We start from the raw sequence: 19076 nt of genomic DNA on the forward strand, positions 1-19076 counted from the left end.
GTTGTTGCCCCGAAACGTTGGCCTTTTTATTTGATGTTTAATACACTTTTTCAACGTTGAAAAGACCTCAGAGTGCCATCTTCTATCAAGTAGCCATTTCTTTGAAAGGCACCGGTGGAACCTGACAGCAGCAGCCTGGAGCAAGGTGACAGGCTGGCGTGGTTGCGAGTCCGATGGTGGCAGCAGCAGGGACCGTGGATGGACCGGCAGGTGTAGCTGAGGACCGGCATATGTAGCAGAGGGGGCGGACAGTTAAGCGGCTATGTAGTATAACCGCTAATATCACGCTGCACAGCATGTTTTCCAGGCAGCGTTTGAGCCAAGCGCTGCTGGTGCTCAGCGCTGCTGGGCAGTAAGGGATGAAATGTGCCTTCAATCCCGGTCAAAAATTCCTGAACTCCCAGGATCCCTTAAATTTGACTAAATTAATATCTATCCTTTTTTGCAAGTAAAAACACTGCTACTGAAATGCGAGTGCTGTCCTTTTTCCATGAAAAAGTGAAAGATATGTCCCCCCATATTTCCCATCCTTTTTGCCCTATATCCCAATCCTCCATCCACTGTTACTGTACAGCCTCATCCCACTCAGTTTCCCTTATAGGCCAATAAGTCCATTGTCCCATCTTCAACAAAATGTATCTTAACCCGCTTTCTATATTTTACATTCTTATGGGGATGGTCTTAAATAATATGTTCTGTACAGTAAAGATGGCCAAATAATAACCAAAAACTATTATGTTAACGAAGGGGCTGGTATCAAGTCCTTAATTTTTCAGGGGTGCTAAGACTCATAGCTACTGCCCTGCAGCTGGTGGAGAGTTCTTTAAATTATGAGTGGTATAAGTTAATAAAAAATCACACACACACACACACACACACACACACACACACACACACACACACACACACACACACACACACACACACACACACACACACACACACACACACACACACACACACACACACACACACACACACACACACACTATGAGCTATGTCATCTGAGTTTTACTGTAAATGTGTATTAGTTCAGTAAAGTTCCCTGTCCAATACATACAGGTGTAAAGTACATCCTGTAAGGTTTATAAATTAATTTTTAAAAATAGCTTATCTGTTTTCTAAGATCAAATGACAAAAGGTCAGTCACCTTGCCTTTGTAAATGTCCTATTTGCAATAACAAATACAAGTCCATCCATTGACCTGAAAGTATGTATGCATCTCTTTATGTTTGGTCCGAGGTTTTACATTCAAGAGAAAAAACTTGCTTACAGGTTTTCTCAATGAAGGTTAAAAAATACCTTTTCTGTTCTCTAACATCAATTGACAAAGGGTCAATAACCTGCCATTTATAAATGCCGAACTTACAATAACAAAGCAAAGTCTATTCACTGCCTTGGCAAGAGAAAATTGTTAAAGCTGTACGAGGCCATGCAAGTAATCAGTGGCGGTTTTTACCTATTGGCTGCAGGCCCCCCAGGTAAAAATCCACCACTGTGTGAAACCAGATGCAGTCTGTGAGACTTCACCGACCTGCCAGTCATTCAAGGCAGTCCCATTGGGAGGTGTTCCCTCCCTCCGGGATGCCTCTCTATGCGCAGCTGCGGGTCAGCCCTTAAAAAACGTGTTCTGCAAATGCGCAGTACCGTGGACGATACTGCGCATGTGCCAGACCCGGGACCGCCAATACAATTCTACGGGTCTGCTCCCAAGCAGTCCCATAGAGGCTGGAGCCAGCGCATGCACAATACCGAAGAGACTACTGCACTTGCGCCGGTGCCGCAATGGTGATCGGGACAAGAAGATGGAGTCGACGGGGACCAGCAACGGCAGCTCTGGAGGGGGCCGCACATCTCGGAAGTCCCTCTCCTCCACTGCAAGTATTAAAATAATCTTGGGATTTCCCTGCACCCACATACTGTATTTGTGATAATAACAACACATTTTAATGGATGTTATTTGATTTAATAAAAATACAGTGACGTGTTGTAAGGTTTAAGTCTCAGGAGGCACTAGCTAGTAATACCCAGATTCACACATGAACCCAATGATTCATGTGAGTATTATATAACGGCGCTGCAGTACTTTATTACTATATATAAAAACAGTTTGTTGCAGAAAGTTTTAGGTAAAAAAAACAAGACTGGCCACAAAAAGTCAGGGCAGCTAATCCAAAATAGTTTTTGAAACCCACCATACTGCAATAAGGCTTTGGGCCAGATGCACTACGCTTCAAAAGTGCTAAAATGGAGAGTGATAAAACGCCAGCCAACCAGCTCCTACCTGCCATGTCACAGGCTGTGTTTGAAAAAATGTAAGGAAGGAGCTGATAGGTTGGTTGTTTAGCACTCATCACTTTATCACTTTTTGAAGCTTAGTGCATCTGGTCTTTGTCTTCTATGTTCTTTCTCATGATCCAAACGTTGAAATCTGGCACATGCCCTAGAGGGCTAATCTTTGTTTTTAAGCATGGCGGCCCCTTCAAAGCATCCGCTAAAAAACAGAAATAGCTATCTACCACAACATATCTTATTCTTAAAGGTACCAGCCTACCCCAATTGATACTAAATTAAAAAAAAAAACTATATTTTGGATTGTTTCTAGCTATGCACAGGAATCGAGTTTATTAAAACTCATTACAATTACAGAAACCCCTTGTACACAAGTGTAGCTCTGTATTGCAGATAGTCTTTATTATTTCTGGAATCAGGTTATGCTAGTGTTCATAACTTATGCAAATTGTACAATGGGCTCCAGTGACCGTTATAAATATTTAGCTACCATAATTGCAGATACTCTGCTGTTTGAATATAAATCAATTGCTCTTTGCATCCTTTATGAGAAGAGATAGACTAGTCTGATTTGATGTATAGGTCTCTTCCAACCACGACAGCATACTGCAATAAAAGGAAACATTGGGCCATACGTTCGTTCGCTATCACCTACTTTAAAACAAAAACTTAAATCGTGCTTTCGTTTAGCGACATGGTATAACTTAGAAACACTTGAGCACGGTCAGGGGCGTAACTAGATATTCATAGGCCCCACAGCAAAAGTTTGTAAGGGGCCCCTATTTAGCAACTGATAAATGTATGTAAAGCAAATTACTTAGACAGTAAAGATGGCCCCCCCTCAGTTTTGGGCCCCATAGCAGCTGCACCCCTTACACCTATGGTAGTTATGCCCTTGAGCACGGTGATTCTTTCTAGGGTGCTCATGCTCTCCTAGTATGACTCTTATACTGTTGTCTGCATCCATGTTCGCTGCTGCTCTCATAATCCTCTTCCTCACCAAGGGCCTTATTCTGCTCGGAGCGGGCAAACGTGCGTACGTTCGCCATTACCGCACGCTAGCCGTGCGCGGCCGTTGGGGTTAAGTCCACCCACAAATCAGCCGCTTACGTACGGGCAGAAATACCGTAGAAGGGGAGTGGCGTACAAATGAGCGTACGGCAACGTACGCGGACGGCCCAGCCCTTGCACTCCGACAACAGGCGTACAACTGAGCGTACGGCGCCGTGTACGGCCGTCTTTCCTCCGTCTCCCCACCGACTTCTTGCGGAGATCTGAGCGTACGCCAGTTTGCACGGACGGGTCCCTATTGTTTTCAATGGAAAACTCAGCTTATGTCAACGCTCGTGAGAGTGAGCGTACGTCCGTGCACGCTGGCATACCCTTCACATATATGGACCTGCAAATCTTGCCTCTCAACTACTAATCTGACAATTGATTAATTAATCTATTTGTTATTCACTTATTGTTTTCTATTAACTCAATTGTCTACCTTAATAAAGACCTAATAAAACTACATTTGAACCCTCGTGTGGAAAATAGTGGTCATGGGCTTCAAACATTGCTGAAACATCCTTTGTAGGTGTTAGATGTGGTTTATGTTATTGTATCCTAAATACAAAACCTATGTTAGTATTAGAGTGAACACGTTGACACATGTCGACTTGTGTAGATTGAGTGTGCTACTGCGTAAAGTCTATGAAAGCACGTAGTGAATGTGTCTGTTTAGCAAATACCTACCTTAGCGTATAAAAAGATTCTTACCTTAAATTAAACAAACCTTTAAATGTGGAGAAGTATAGAAACATAAGCTTCCAATGTGTTTGCGTGCTGCATGTGTGGCTTGCAGGCAGTGAAATCATGGTTTGGAGTTAATAGACTGCAGCATTGCTTATTACATTCAGGTGTATGTGTTTGAGTAGTAATCAGCGTTAATTAGCCAACTCAGGCGCACGCTGGCATGCGGTATCTGTAGGGGTGGTTTTAGCTGGCGGTTGGCGGCCGCCTGTTTGGTGTCCGAAACGAACGGTGCCTTAGTCGATCGTGCGGTAGTAGCACCGCTCATTTTTGGTGCACACCCCCGTGTACGCCCATATTTACGCCCATTTTCCCTCATTATTTCGGCCGCTCCCATCAACACGCCCCTATGCCGCCCCATTACCCGTACGCTCGCGTACAGGTTTTTTCGCACGTTGAGACACCGGGCGTAAGCGTTGTGGAGTGTTCGCGCCGGAGCATTAGCGTATCTGCACATGCGCAGATCGTAAAAAACCCCGGGACGTACGCGTACGGCCCGGACGCTCCAACCAGAATAAGGCCCCAAGTACTCTTTTATCGTACCACTAATGTCTGTTTTAGTCTTATAATAAGGATTGTCCACACAATGCTTTGTTCTCTGATTGTTTTATTTTATGTACTTTACAAGTTATCATTTATTTATGCTTTAAGTCATCAATAAAAATTATGACTGGGAAAAAAAGCATAGGCCCTAATTCAGGTTGTATTGGTAAGCAGTGAACATCGCTGCTTGCCGCGTGCACCACCCGCCGCCCGGCCAAATCCCCCCACCCCACCAAATCCCATCTGTAACATGCAAGGGGATGTGTACATGCATGCAGCTGCTAGCAGGAGTATTCATTCGATGGTCACCGACCATCAAATGATTTCTCCTGCCTTCGAAAATAAAAGTCAGTCTCAACTGATGTTTACTTACAAGCACTAGGACAAAGACTGGGCGGGCGACTGACGTCCTGTGACATCAGCCACCCACCCCTTACCCAGCAGGCATCAGTCCGCCTGCATACCCAGAGGAACACCCAACGTTTTTATTGGGATGTCCATAAAACACAGGCCGTTCCCCTGGTCCTGCCCTGTGTGCGCCCCCAGCCCTTCCTCCACGCAGTGAACGGCCCGGCGAGTGTGTAATGATCTACTGCTGATGCTAATCACTAGCTGGTGACATGCCTGGTGCTACCCAGGCTAGGGCCCACAGATAAGAGGTTCCCACCATAAAATGATACATTAAAACATGATGCAGACCCTCTGTAAAAGCAGCATTAATCTTTTTGGGCACTATCTGATTCCTTCCCCTGGCAGTGGGATTGTTAAAATTGGGATTCTCAGGTATAAGTTCTTAATTTCAAAGTGTCTGTTCCATTTGGCACTGAGGTCCACTCATGCTAATTATCTCTCCTGCCTGTGTTGTCCTGCTGTGCTCAAATTTGGATGAATGGGAGTTGCCATCTTGGATGTATTCAGCTGGTTCTCCAGAGACAACTTAGGTGCTGCTTTCATAACAGCTGATGGCAGCTCCCAATCAGCTTATGATTTAGGCTATAAAGAGGACTTCCTGTCAGGACCAAGTTGCCAGTACAACATCTCTTCTGGTGAAGGCACTAACCAGTATTGCACAGAGTTGTTTGTGTCACACAGAAAAACATTTGTAAAACACAGAACAAGTAAAAGGATGCTGGAAGAGTGTCTGACACCATCTGTCAAGCATGGTTGAGGTAATGTGATGGTCTGGGGCTGCTTTGGTGTTGTTAAAGTGGGAGAATTGTACAAGGTAAAAGTGATTTTGAATAAGAATTTCCTCCTCCAACCGGACAATGACCCAAAGCACACCTCCAAATTATGAACTATTTAGGGAAGAAGCAAGTAGTTAGTATTCTGTCTGTAGTCATCTTGACCGTATGGTATGCAAGAAGCATACCTCCCAACTGTCACGATTACAGCGGGACAGTCCCGATTTTCGGGTCCTGTCCCGCTGTCCCACCCGCGGCAGGCATTGTCCCGCTGCGGGGGGTGGCAGTTGGTAGACCCCCCAATCTAATAGAATAGACGCTGTGCGCATGCGCACAGCGTCTATTCTCGTATGAAAATGAGGTTGCGGCTAATTAGCATAAGCCGCAACCTCATTTACATACGCCCCACCCCCTTTTCGGACACTCGCGCGAGTGTCCCTATTTCTTCAGGACAGAAGTTGGGAGGTATGAAGAAGTGCCCATCAAGCAAATCCAACTTATGGGAGGTGCTTCATGAAGTGTGGGGTGAAATTTCTTCAGATTACCTCAACAAATTAACAGCTAGAATGCCACGGTCTGCAATGCTGTAATTGCTGCAAAAAGGAGCAATCTTTGACGAAAGCAAAGTTTGATGGACAAAATTATTATTTCAAATAAAAATGATTATTTGTAACTTTGCCAATGCCTTGACTATATGTTCTATTCATTTATTCATTTTGCTAATCATTTGATAAATAAAAGTCAGTTTTCATGTAAAACACAAATTGTCTGAATGAGCCCAAACCTTTGAACGGTAGTGTATATACCCACTAAAGTCTATGCATACAGATCAATGTAATATATTGTACATATCTATATATTTCTACCTATATACAATATTCACAAATATATTATAAGAGCACAGTCTTATATTATATTAAGGCTGATTCGAATAAATGTGTACTCTCTCTGTCTATGTTTGCTGGTGGTGACCTCTGCCCGGGTGACAGCTGCATCAGCATCATGGAATCCAGCGCAGAACCGAGGCTTGGCAAGAAGCTGAATGAAGGTAAAATTAAAGAGGTGTATGAACTGTCGGATCACCCTGGCTGTGTCCTCATGAAGTCTAAGGACCAGATCACAGCTAGCAATGCAGCTAGGAAGGACCACATGGAGGGGAAAGCCTCAATCTCCAAAAAGACCACTAGCTGCATATTTAAGATGCTGCAAGAAGCTGGTATCAAGACTGCGTTTGTGAAAAAATGTAGTGCCACAGGATTCATTGCAACCCACTGTGAGATGATTCACGTTGAATGGGTGTGCAGGAGAATAGCCACTTGCTCCTTCCTAAAGAGAAATCCGGGGGTCAAGGAAGGATACAGGAAAGTGGAAGAAAGTGGGAACTTTCTTCAAGGATGATGCTAATAATGACCCTCAATGGTCTGAAGAACAACTAATTGCTGCAAATCTCACTTGTGCTGGCCTTCTGATTGGCCAGGCGGAGGTGGACATCATGAGTCATTCCACAGTGGCTATCTTTCAAATTGTGTAAAAAGCCGGGTCAACTCAAGAGTGCACCCTAGTAGACATGAAGTTTGAATTTGGTGTGCACGTAACCAAAAAAGAAATCGTCCTCGCGGATGTGATTGATAATGATTCATGGCGTTTGTGGCCATTAGGAGATAAGACCCAGCAGAAAGATAAGCAGACATACCGAGATCAAAAGGAAATGACACCAGAAGCTATGCAGATGGTTAAACGAAACTTTGAATGGGTTGCAGGTGGAGCTGCTGCTGACCACTGAGAGGCAAGGAAGGGCTGTAATGTTAATGGGGTAAATTTCTGATCTGGTACATTGTAGTCCTGTGCAAATTATGGAATCCCATGTGAGCTTCGGGTAACATCTGCCCAAAAAGGACCTGATGAAACCTGAAGGAGATGGCGTCCGACAGTGTTTGTTGCAGTTTCTGGGAGAAGCAATGGCTTGGGTCCTGTGCTCTCAGAAAACACGCATGAACACGCCGGACAGAGGCAGTGGACATTTTATTATTTAACAGGCGTCCCTCTTTTGAGCCATCGTGCCTCTCGGTGCAGCCGCTGCAAAAGAGCTTAAGAGCCACCGACTGCTAGTTTAAGATGTCCGGAATGCTTCAGCTGCCGGCTGGGTGACAGGAACCGCCTCCGGGGTGAAAATGTCAAGTCAGCCCCCTGGGTGAAGAAGGGGTATAATAAATTATTCTTATAAAACAAATGTGTTTTTATTCTAATATATCCTTTACAGGGACGCTATAGGTCCCAGAAGAAGGCTTGCTGGAACCTGTAGTCCTCCTTTAAAGGGCAATATGGGGTGCGGGGGGATAGCCCTGGGCTTTAGCGGCAGAAAGAATCCCAGGCCTGGGCTGACTAGCACAGGGATGATAATGTACAGCCATGTGACCTCATGGCTGTGGCATTACCTCCCCGGCTAGTGGTGCCCGGTGCTGGTTCCAGAAATATTTGGCACTCCTACTCATTTTGCCCCCCATATTTTTGCAACCCTGGGTGGCATCAAGAGCCCGGTGCTTGTAGCTTAAATTTGGGAGACCTTTACTTAATTTGTCCCCATATTTTTGGAACCATATTTTTGGAACCATTGCCTGCACTAATATCTAATTTAAAAATAGGATTTTAATACCTACCGGTAAATCCTTTTCTCAGAGTTCTTATGGGATACAGGGGAGTCGTTCATAACGATGGGGAAAAGAGGGTATCCGAAGGAGACAGGCACTTATAAAACTTTATACAGGGTGTACTGGCTCCTCCTCTCTGCTCCCCTCCCTCTAACCAGTTAATAGAAACTGTGCCGAAGGAGAAGAACAATATGAGAGGAATATGTGTAATATTTAACGTGGTGAGATTCATCCAGCACACCCAACATACTTTCAACATACATAGACCACTGTAGCGACCACAGAACATGGTAAGTCTCAGGGCCTTAGAACATGTCAACCATTGACAACATTTGTAAACTATGTGTTCCAACTAGAACAACTTGATAAGAACATCACCTAAGTGATAACATACACTCGTGAACAGCTGAGATACACGATGTAAACAATAAGGTTACCTTGGTAACCTACACCCTTATGGCCGCAAGGAAAAAAGGGTAGCAGGAGGACCCAGTATTGGTCCACATCTCACCCTAGTGAGTAAAGCAGAACTCCGCACAGAGGCGGGCGCCCTGTATCCCATAAGAACTCAGAGAAAAGGATTTACCGGTAGGTATTGAAATCCTATTTTCTCTCACATTCTTATGGGATACAGGGGAGTCGTTCATAACGATGGTGATATACCAAAGACATCAGAACGGGCGGGATTGTGCGGAGATTGCCGCAGCACCGCTTTCCCAAACTGAGTATCTTCAGAGGCCAAAGCATCAAATTTGTAAAACTTGACAAAAGTGTGTTGGCCTGACCATGTAGCGGCTCTACACAATTGTAAGGCCGACACTCCTCGGGCAGCTGCCCAGGAAGTCCCCACTGAACGAGTTGAGTGGGCTTTCACCCCAGTAGGCATAGGAAGCTTCGCCACCACATAAGCCTGTTTAATGGTTGCACAGATCCAGCGTGCAATAGACTGCTTAGAAGCAGGACGCCCAATCTTTTGGGCATCATAAAGGACAAAAAGTCCATCAGTCTTACGAATCCTTGCTGTTCTCCTGATGTATACACGGAGAATCCTTACCACATCCAAAGATGTCGGCACCTCAGAATGAGGCCCACTAGCAGGAACCACAATTGGTTGGTTCACATGGAACGCAGACACTACTTTGGGAAGAAAACGCGGATTTGTGCGTAATTCTGCCCTGTCTTCATAGAAGATCAAATATGGGCTCTTGCATGTTAACACCCCCAGCTCAGAGACCCGCCTAGCCGAGGCTAAGGCTAGTAAGACCACCGTCTTCCATGTGAGATATTTTAACTCAATTTCCTCCAGTGGTTCAAACCAGGAGGATTTTAGGAACGTCAGAACGACATCCAAGTCCCATGGTGGAGTAGGGGCCACAAAAGGAGGCTGTATATGCAATACTCCTTGCAGAAATGTCTGCACTTCAGGTATATTAGCCAGCTTCTTTTGGAAAAAGACAGATAATGCAGATACCTGCACCTTCAAGGAGCCTAAACGTAGGCCCAGATCCAAACCAGATTGAAGAAATCTGAGAAATCTTTCAAGTTTAAACTCTGCCGGAGTAAACTCTCCATGTTCACACCATCCCACATATCTCTTCCAGATATGGTGGTAATGTGCGGCCGTTACCGGCTTCCTTGCACTCGTCATGGTCTTGATGACTGATGTGTGAAAACCTTTTTCGGTTAGATCTGCTGCTCAACTTCCAGGCCGTCAAACGAAGCCGTTCCAAGGCCTGGAAGACGCACGGACCTTGCATGAGCAGGTCTCTTTGCAGAGGTAGGCGCCACGAGTCCCTTTGAAGACTTAGCAGATCTGGGTACCACGTTCTTCGTGGCCAGTCCGGAGCCACTAGAATGACCTCGGCTCCGTCTCTCCTTATCTTCCTTAACACCCGAGCCACTAGGGGAATCGGTGGGAAGACATAAATCAGGCTGTTGAACGTCCACGGTATGGAGAGGGCATCCACTCCTTCTGCCTGAGGGTCTCTCGCCCTGGAGAAGTACCTGGATATTTTCCAATTGTGTCTTGATGCCATCAAGTCTACTAGTGGGGTCCCCCACCGAGCCACCAGAGCACTGAACACCTGGTGGTGCAGACTCCATTCCCCGGGATGGAGCTCGTGGCGACTGAGGAAGTCGGCTTCCCAGTTGTCCACCCCGGGTATGAATATGGCAGATAGAGCCTGACAGTGACTCTCTGCCCAGGACAGGATTTTTGTTGCTTCCCGCATGCAGGGCCTGCTTTTGGTCCCGCCCTGCCTGTTCAGAAATGCCACAGTAGTGGCATTGTCTGATAGGATGCGGACCGCATGTCCGCTGAGGAGTCCATTATACACAGCACGTAACTCCAAGTTGTTGATGTGGAGGCGTGTTTCCAATAGGGTCCATTTGCCCTGAAAGGACTGACCCATGGTCACTGCACCCCATCCCAGGAGGCTCGCATCCGTGGTGACTAAGACCCAATCTTGGATGCCAATCCGTCGCCCTGCCAGTAGGTTGGGCGTGTGGAGCCACCACTGTAACGACAGTCTCGTCCGAGACGACAACACAATCTGCCGATGCATCTGGCGATGTGAACCGGACCACTTTCTCAGGAGATCGAGCTGGAAAATCCTGCTGTGAAACCTCCCGAATTGGAGAGCCTCGAAAGAGGCCACAATTTTTCCTAAAAGGACAATGCACTGGTGCACTGACACCTGTTTTTTTTTAACAAGTCTGTGACCAGCTGTTGAATATCCACAATCTTGTCTTGTGGCAGGGACACTCTCATGAGAGCCGTGTCCAACACCATCCCCAGGAACTGGAGTCTCTGTGAAGGAATCAGAGAGGACTTTGCTAGGTTCAGGAGCCACCGTGACCCGACAGGGTCTGTCTGGTAATTTGTAAGGCTGCCTGCAGTTCCTCTGACGACCGCGCCTTTACCAGCAGGTCGTCCAAGTATGGTATAACACAAATCCCCTGTTTCCTGAGAACCACCATCATCTCCGCCATCATCTTGGTGAATATGCGCGGGGCTGAGGACAGGCCGAACGGCAGTGCGCGGAACTGATAGTGATCGTTCAACAGCGCAAACCTCAGATATTTTTGATGAGGAGGCCAAATTGGGATGTGAAGGTAGGCGTCCTTCACATCCAAGGACGCCAAGAACTCCCCTTCCTCCAGTGCCGCTATCACGGCCCGCAAGGACTCCATCTTGAACTTGGTTACAGTCAAGAATGGGTTCAGGGATTTTAGGTTCAGTATCGGGCTAACTGACCCGTCCGGTTTTGGGACTACAAATAAATTTGAATAATAATAACCCTGCCCCCTCTCCAGGGGGTTATTACCCTGGCCTGTACCAGTTTTCGGATTGCTTGCTGCAAAACCATTTGGTCCCCTGGGGACACTGGAAGGCCTGAATTGAAAAACCTCTGAGGTCGTTGTATTGCAAACTCCAGCTTGTAGCCTTGCAAAATAAGAGCCTGTACCCAAGAATTGAGGCACGAGGCTTCCCAAACATGGCCGAAGAACGACAGTCTGGCTCCCACCTCGGCCGGAGCTATTCGTGGAGCCCCACCGTCATGCTGCGGGTTTACTTGCAGCTGCCCCGGATGGCCGATCTGTGGTGGCCGAAGCAGAACGCTTCCTGAATTTACCTCGGGAGCCTCTGGCTGCATTTGAACCACCCCTGGCTTTTGGGCGGAATTTATTGGTCCGAAAGGACTGCTGGGTGTGAGATGGAAAAGGATGCTTGGGCGCGTGTGGGGTCGATGGCAGGAAGGTGGACTTCCCTGCTGTGGCTTTAGAGATTAACTCATCTAAATCGCTGCCAAACAACCTGTCGCCAGCGAAGGGGAGGTGTTCTACACTCCGTTTGGAGTCAGCTATCCACTGCCGGAGTCAGAGGGATCTGCGACCTGACACCGCCATAGCTGAGTTACGGCCGTTAATGGTTCCTAACTCTTTCTGCGCCTCACACAGAACTTTAGCTGTGTCCTGAATATGGTGTAATTTTTCAGACACCTGCGCCACTGTCATGTCACCCAGAAGGCCCTCCTGGATCTGGGAGGCCCATGTGTATATAGACTTTGCCATATAACAGCTTGCGGTACTCTTTACTTAGAAGGGCGCCCATCTCGGCCATCTCGGGCATTGAATGCACTAAAAAATCAGGTGCGATGCGACAGTCGAGATGCCCGAGATTTCCCATAGGGAACAATGTTAAATGTCTCAATTGACCCAATTTTTCCATAGGAAACAATGTTAAATGGGCCACAGAGGCCAAATAGGCACCCTGAAGTGAATAATGGCCACCCGAATTGTTAACGCCACCCCACGATCAACGTCAACCCGAAGCGTGGCGAGCGCAGCGAGCCCGCGCGGGGCGGCGTTACGTGTCCTACGACCTTTTCATACCCCCACTATCCACGTCTGCGTGGAGTTGAGAATATAAAGTGTGGCGAGCGCAGCGAGCCACCGAGCCCGAAGCGTGGCGAGCGCAGCGAGCCCAAAGCGTGGCGAGCGCAGCGAGCCCCGCGAGGGGACGCGGATACCTTCACAGGTATCCGCGTCCCCTCACGGGCTTCACAGCTGTCCGCGTACCCTCGCGGGGCTCGCTGCGACGCGATGCGATGCGATGTGCCCGATCCGACCCGATTTAGAAATCGGCAGCCCAGATACTACATAAGTACCGTATTCTCCAAGTCAGTCTGCTCAGGGAAAACAACCTGCTGTTTTTTCTGAGTGGCAAAGAAAGAATCCCCTTCAGAGGACTCAGCTAAGGGAAGGTCAAGCACCTCCCTGATTGCCATAATTAATGGCTCTGTGCCCCGGAGCAGTGACTGTGAAGCATCAGGCTCCTCACCCCCCGCGTCTGCTTCTCCAATATCATCATCATCATCCCCGTCATCTGCACCAGAGTCAGGGGTTTGAGAGGGTGCACTTCTCTTACGAGTTACCCCAGGGGTAGGAGTCATTATATCAACTCTGGCAGAGAGGATAGTAAGCTCCCTCTGCACTCTCTGGGTCTGTGCTGCCGTATGCAGCTAACTGTGTAGTTACAGTTTCTAGCATGGATTTCATCCCTGCTGCCCAGGCAGGCTCCTGTGAGCTGTCCTGTGTGCTACTTTGCTGTCCAGTAAGCTGTGGGGGAACCCCACTACTTTGTGTGGACATGCATGGCCCACAAGTAACTTGTGATGAAGAAGCCGGCACAAACTTATCACTGCACACCATACATGTAAGTTTCCTCACCCAGGGGCTGGCTGGCAACTTTTAGCCTAGGGGGCAAGTCCAGAGCACTGGCCCATACCCCCCCATCATTCTGGAAAGCTGAATGCTTGTGCGCGCCGGTGGCACGCAGAAAAATTAGGCGTGTGGCCTATCATAAGGGGGCGTGGCCTGATTGTATTGTGTACCTGCAGATTGCGCATTGTGATGCTAATTACACATTATGCCGCACACCTTGATGCCCATTGCACCCCATACTGTGATGGCAATTACCCAATGCTCCCCACACCGTAATGCCCATTACGCCCCATACCATGATGCCCATTACACTGCACAATGTGATGTCCACAGTGCCAGATTTGCCCCCACAGTGCCAGATATTCTGCCACAGTGCCAAATACACATATGCCCCCACAGTGCCAGAGACACATATGCCCCCACAGTGCCAGATATGCCCCCACAGTGCCAGAGACACATATGCCCCCACAGTGCCAGAGACACATGTGCCCCCACAGTGCCAGAGACACATATGCCCCCACAGTGCCAGATATTCCCCCCACAGTGCCAGATACACATATGCCCTCACAGTGCCAGATATGCCCCGACAGTGCCAGAGACACATATGCCCCCACAGTGCCAGAGACACATATGATGCCCCCACAGTGCCAGAGACACATATGATGCCCCCACAATACCAGAGACACATATGCCCCCACAGTGCCAGAGACACATATGATGCCCCCACAGTGCCAGAGAAACATAATATGCCCCCACAGTGCCAGATATGCCCCCACAGTGCCAGAGACACATATGCCCCACAGTGCCAGATATGCCCCCACAGTGACAGATACACATATGCCCCCACAGTGCCAGAAACACATATGCCCCCACAGTGCCAGAGATGTCCCCACAGTGCCAGATATGCCCCCACAGTGCCAGAGACACATATGCCCCCACAGTGCCAGAGACACACATGCCCCCACAGTGCCAGAGACACACATGCCCCCACAGTGCCAGAGGAGACACACATGCCCCCACAGTGCCAGAGACGACACACATGCCCCCACACAGTGCCAGAGACGACACACATGCCCCCACAGTGCCAGAGGAGGCACACATGCCCCCACAGTGCCAGAGGAGACACACATGCCCCCACAGTGCCAGAGGAGACACACATGCCCCCACAGTGCCAGAGGAGACACACCTGCCCCCACAGTGCCAGAGGAGACACACATGCCCCCACCAGCAACTCACCATTGTTGCTGGGCTGGGGGGTCCGGGACAGACAGCCCTCCTGCTCCCCGCTTAGCCAGTCACTGGCCGCTGGCCGTGCTGGATCACCATCCACCTCCTCCAGGCCGCCCTCCTGCGCTGGCCGCGGCTTCCAGAGCACGGCCGCGGCTACAGGAAGATGGCCGCCGGCCTCCAGCACTGAGGACATGTCCTCAGTGCAGGGGGCCGGCGGCCAGTTTCCTGTAGCCGCGGCCGTGTTCTGGAAGCCGCGGCCAGCGCAGGAGGGCTGCCTGTGCCTGGAGGAGGTGGATAGTGACCAGCGTGGCCCGCAGCCAGTGACTGGCTAAGCGGCCCGGGGGGCACATGGCACCCTGCCCCCCGGCCCAGCCCGCCCCTGTCCTCACCATTGTGACAAACAGTCTCCCCTCACACACAGAGCAAACACAGTGGATATGCAGTGTGATTTAGACAGATAATTACTATGTGTAGTATTATCTGAGTAGTTTATAGCTTAACAAGCTAGTGGGGTAGTGTACAGAGGGTAATGGAGGGGACTAATACACCAAACAACCTGAGCTCTCCAGTTTTAAGAGCTGGTAAACAGTACAGTAATCTAACAGTACTTTACAGTGTATGCAGGCAAGTGTACAAGTACACAAGCGCTGAAAACTTGATGCTGTCTCTGCAAGCAGATTCCCTCTGTTCCACACCGCTGAGGAGTGTCTGGAGCAGTACAATGGCGTTTCCAGCAGCCAGGGAAGAAGCAGGAAGCAGGTTTTGGCGCCCTCACAGAGCTATGGTCCCACTCTGGGTAAGCTCCGCCCAGAGTAATGGCGCCGGAGCTTACCTGTATTTTTATACTGAGACTGACATTGAAGAATGTCCAAACCCTTTGGTAAACTGCCCTGGACAGTACAGGAGGCAGTACCCTGTCCCAGTATAGGCAGGGGGTTGCGCGGTCCCTGTGCAGGGCACCGCCAATACCGCCGCCGCCATCTTGCCGCACCGTTACCCGGGGACCCCACGGCGGGGGACCCCGGGGTAGTACTCACCACACGACGTCTTCAGACTGGACTAGGGGTGTGCGTGCTGCAGCGCAATGCCCGCGGTAACATCACCCACGCAGGACAGTGGTCCTGTGGCAGGGACAGCTCGGTACTATGAAGTGGCCTGCAGCTGAGCTCTTCCCCTAGTCTCCCACGACGCAGGACTGCTGTTGAGTCCAAAACAGCAGTCCCAAAATAATAAAGAAATTAAACAGAAGACAAAACTCTCTGGAGCTCTTCCTGATGCGTGCTTCTCCTTCGGCATATTTCTTAAACTGGTTAGAGGGAGGGGAGCAGAGGGGAGGAGCCAGTACACCCTGTATAAAGTTTTATAAGTGCCTATCTCCTTTGGATACCCTCTTTTCCCCATCGTTATGAACGACTCCCCTGTATCCCATAAGAATGTAAGAGAAATATATATGGGAGACAAAGCTGTGGGGGTCCTCCGTATTTGCGGAACCAGCACCAGGCCCATGGAGCCGACCCTGGTTCCAAAAACACGGGGGACAAAATGAGTAAGGGTCCCCTGTATTTCAGGAACCAGCACTGGGCTCCACTAGCTGGCGAGGTAATGCCACAGCCAGGGGATCTTATGGGTCCCCTGGCTGTGGCATTACCTCCCCGGCTAGTGGAGCTCAGTGCAGGTTCCTGAAATATAAGGGACACACCTTATGGTTCCCCTGGCTATAACAGCACCAACCTTGTGCTATTCAGCCCAGAGCTTCTTTCAATCCCAGGCCTGGGCTGAAGCAGGTGTGATACCTTAAAAAAATGTCCTTGTCCTTTACAAGAGGACTACAGATCCCTGCAAGCCTGCCACTGGTACCTACAGCTTCCCTGTAAAGGAAATATTTAAAGAAAAACACAGGACAGGTTTTAAAAAGTATTTAAAAGCCTCTTCATCCAGGGGAACCAATACACTCCCAGGACTTCCCCACATCTTCACCAGGCGGGCGGATCCTGCTGTCCAGCAGGGGTTACTCCGGCTTCTTTGCCCGGAGGGCGGCGGCCTGTAAGCTCTTTTCCGCGGCCTACGCGCCTCCGGGACATCGAGGCGTTTTCTTTCTTCAGGAGCTCTTCTCTGTTTGTACGCTGCCATCAGACTGTTTCCGCATCCTCGAATTTACCGTGGCTATTTTTAATATTTTAAAAAAAATGGTGCTAATACTCTAACTATTGGCGACATTTTTGTAAATATACAAGAACATTTTCTTTATATTTTTCTTATTTTTATGGTCAAAACTCTGTATTACAATATACTGGAGTATAACAGGAGAGCCTCGGCCTCCCCTCACATAACTGGTCTTTCCCCTTTCATGCCATCCTGTCTTCCGGCATCCGTGCCTTTATTTCCTTACATCTTTGCTGCTTTCTTACACCCCCATCTATGCTGTTCTGTCTCCACATTGCTCCCTTTCCCCCCTCATCTGTACATTGTTTTGTACCAATCTGTGTCACATTGGGCCTAAGGTGGGGTACACACCAAAACGAATAGGGCTCAATTTCATCAATCTGGATCCAATTACGACCAATTGGATGCAGATTGGGCATGTTTTTGCATGTTTAGATCCGATTCCAATCCGATGCGCGTCCCTGCTGTTGTTTGGTCATTTTACAGATCCTACCTGCTGCAGGTAAAATCTGTAAAAGATCCATTAAACTGGATACAGACTCAGATCAGATTGGATGCAGATCGTTAGCAGATTGTTAGCAGATCATGTGCTCCAATAGATTGTGCGACCACCACACAATCTGCTAACAATCTAATAACAATCAGGATCGTTCTGGTGTGTACCCCGCCTTATTCCAGTTCACTCTTTCTGACAAAATCCTTCTTAGATGGACAAAACCATGTGCACTGCAGGGGAGGCAGATGTAAAATGTACAGAGAGAATTAGATTTGGGTGAGTTATGTTGTTTCTGTGCCGGGAAAATACTGACTACTTTATTTTTACACTGCAATATAGATCTCACTTTGAAGTAAAACCCCACCCAAATCTAACTCTCTCTGCACAAGTTACATCTGCCCCCCCTGTAGTGCACATGGTTTTGTCCATCTAAGAAGGATTTTGTCAGAAAGAATAACCCCCATTATCTCCCCCATCTGCGCTGTTTAGTCTTCCCAGCTATTTGCACCTTTCTGCCTTCCCATCCACACCACTCTTACTCCATCCATGCCACCATATCTTCCCGCATCCGTGCGGATTTCTTCCACCCCATTCATGTAGCTCTGTCTCCCCCCATCCATGACACTGTCCGGGGCGTGCGGATAATGTCACATGACAGCAGTGCCCAGCCCAAACAATGCAGGCAGCACAGACGGTGTAATGGTTAGCATTACTGCCTCACAGAACTGAGGTCATGGGTTTGATACCCACCATGGCCCTAAATGTTTTTATATTCTCCCGGTGTTTGCGTGGATTTACTCCGGTTTCCTCCCACAATCCAAAATGATTCAATTGGCTTCCAACAAAATTAACCCTAGAATGTCTGTGTGCGCGTGTACATGTGGTAGGGAATATAGATTGTAAGCTCCACTGGGGCAGGGACTGATATGAATGAGCAATTATACTCTGTAAAGCGCTGCGGAATATGTGTGCGCTATATAAGAAACTGGTAATGAATAAAATAAATGCAGCCGAAAAGTAAGTCCTGGGCTACTTTTCTGCTGCAAACAGAGAGAGATTTGATTTTGAGCAACTATTGAATGATTTTCTCCTCTGTGTGGGCGCATTCTAGCAGATATGTAAGCGTACACATACACTCTCAGTGCAGCGTTCGCCAGGGTGGTGTTACCCTACTCTCTAGGCTCTAAATATACAAAGCCTAGCAAACAGGTCTGAATCAGGCTCTTGGTTTGGATTACTTGAACTGTGTATTTGTTATGTTTAAGTGGACACTTAAAGGTTACTGACCCCTTGTTACTTGTTTTTAGGAAATAGATAAGTTTTTTTGAAACATCATTGAGTAAAATAGAATTTGGCTTAGCTCTAGTATTACCATATCAGCTGTCTCCCTGGATGCACTGTACAATTTGTATTTAACATTACATACAGTGCAGTTATAGCAAAAGCTCTGGAACACTGTGGGCCTTATTTTGCTTGGTGCGGTCCATTCCGAATTCT

The 19076-nt window shown here is 48.2% G+C and overlaps 1 pseudogene; it reads left to right on the plus strand.

Annotated features, from left to right (window-relative positions):
• The first annotated feature begins 6818 nt into the window (after positions 1 to 6818).
• The window catches only part of LOC146079704 (multifunctional protein ADE2-like), a 33334-nt pseudogene continuing 21076 nt past the window's right edge, over positions 6819 to 19076 (plus strand).

The sequence above is a fragment of the Crinia signifera genome, chromosome 5, assembly GCF_055691185.1.
Source record: "Crinia signifera chromosome 5, ASM5569118v1, whole genome shotgun sequence".
NCBI lineage: Eukaryota > Metazoa > Chordata > Amphibia > Anura > Myobatrachidae > Crinia > Crinia signifera.